This window comes from Condylura cristata, unplaced genomic scaffold (genome assembly GCF_000260355.1).
Source record: "Condylura cristata isolate star-nosed mole 26May11 unplaced genomic scaffold, ConCri1.0 scaffold00014, whole genome shotgun sequence".
Classification (NCBI taxonomy): domain Eukaryota; kingdom Metazoa; phylum Chordata; class Mammalia; order Eulipotyphla; family Talpidae; genus Condylura; species Condylura cristata.
Window position 1 is genome coordinate 11,390,205 of NW_004567115.1, and position 2,296 is coordinate 11,392,500.

Genomic DNA, 2,296 nt, shown 5'->3' on the forward strand with positions numbered 1-2,296 from the left:
TTGTACTCATTTGGAGATTATTTTGGGTATGGAATTGACAGGTGATTCCAAATTCACTCTTTCTATGTGTGACTTTCCAATTTTCTGATACCATTTATTAATGAAACAATCCTTTCCTCATTGAATGGGCATGACTGCTTTATCATAGATTAGGTGCTGGCATGTAAGTGGATTTATTTCCAAGCTTTCCATTATATTCTATTGATCCATGTATCTGTTTTTGTGCCAAATATTATATTGTTTTAATGTGTTGCTTTGTAATAAGGTCTGAAATCAGGCACCATTTATCTCGGTTTCTTTTGGAATTTGAGATTTTTGTTTGTTTCCATACAAATTTCAAAAGTTTTAGGTCAATTTCATTGAAAATTCTTGCTTGGATTTTGATGGGTTAACTTTTTAGCAAGATAGTAATTTTGATTATATGAATTCTCTCCGTCCATGAGCATAGGATATCCCATGTCACACATAAATCCTTTAATAACCTCTTGTAGTTCTCATTGATGTCTTTTACTTCCTTAGGCTACTTACAAGGTATTTAATTCTTTTTGAAGCATTTATAAATGGATTAACTAACTTCTTTTGCTTTTTGTAAATTGTGTATGAAAGGGTATGGATTTTTGTATGTTGATTTTGTAGGCTGCCACTTTGCTTTATTCATTGATTGTTTCTAATAACTTTCAGGATTTCTGTATGTAATACCATATCATAGTTTCACTTCTGTTCCAACTTGGATTCCCATTATTTCCTGTGTTTGTCTGATGGCTCTGGCCAAAACCTCTACTACTTAGTTAAACAGAAGTGGTGATATGTATATTCTTGTCTTGTTTGCCATCTTAAGGAGCAAGCTTTCAGTTTTTCCCCACTCAGTACTAAATACTCTATTGACTGTTGGTTTATGATATCTGCCTTTATTATTTTGAGGTAGGTTCATTCTACTGTGATCTTGTTTAGAGTTTTTGTCATAAATGGTTATTGAATATTATCAAATGCTTTCTCTGCATCTATTACTATCATATGATTTTTATCTTTAGTTTTGTTGATGTCATGTATTACATGGATTTGTGCTTATAAGACCATTCTTGCATTCCTGGGATGAAATCTACTTGATCATAGTGTATAATCTTTAGTTAATATTCAATTCAATCTGCTAATATCTTGTTGAAGAGTCTTGTGTCAATGTTCATCAAGAATACCAGCCTATAATTTTCTGTTCCTGTGCTATCCTTCTGTGGTTTCAATATTAGGCAATGTGGCCATCAACATTTCTTGTATTTTCAAAAATAAATTGAGCAAGATGGACTTTAGTTCTCCTTTAAAGGTTTGATATACTTCACATGTAAAACCATCTGGTCTTAAGCTTTTGTTTTTATTGGAAGATTTTTTTTTATAACTTTCAATTTTCACACTTGTTAGCAGTTTGTTCAGTTCATCTATTTCTTCTGGGTTAGTCTTGATACATTATGTTCATTTAGAAATTTTCCCATTTCCTCCAGGCCGTTGAATTTATTGGTATGTACCTCTTCATAATAATTTCTTATGATCCTTTGTATTTCTGTGTTGTCTGTGGTGATTCCTCCTCTTTCATTGAGATTCTGTTTATTAATGGTTTCTCATTTCTTTATTTGTTAGCCTAGCCAAAGCTTTGCTATTTTATTTATCTCCTCTAAGAACCAACTCTTATCTTCATTGAATTTTTGTATAGTCTTTTTGATCTCTAACTTGTTTATTTCCATGCTTGTTTTAATTATTTCCTTCTTTCTACTATCTTTGGGTCTTATTTGTTCCTCTTCTTCAAATTGTTTTAGGTGTGATATTAGATTCTTTTTTAAGATTTATTTTCATTTATTTATGCATATAAGAACTGGGGTGTAGGCTTGAGGTACAGAGGGGTGACAGGATTCATCAGAGACAAAGTGGGGAGCAGAACAGGCAGATCCACTGAGATATACTGCTGAGGAGAGCACTGGACTGGACAGAAGAGGTCTGCTGTACCATATGGGTTTGCTCCCTGGAAGGGCTTCCAACTTGTGCTACAATACTGATAGCTTCATAGTGTTGAGACTTAACCCGTTGCACCACCACAGAGGCCCACAGGTGGGCCTTTGTTTTCTTTTTACTTTTAATGTAGGCCAGTGTTGCAATGATCTTCCACCTTAAGACTATTTTCATGCATCCCTTAAATTCTAGTAGCTTGTATCATGATTTTCATGAATTATAAGGTATTTTTTAATATTTGCTTTGATTTCCTTTCTTATCCAATAGCTATTAAGTAGTATTTTCTTTTTTCTTTTTTTTT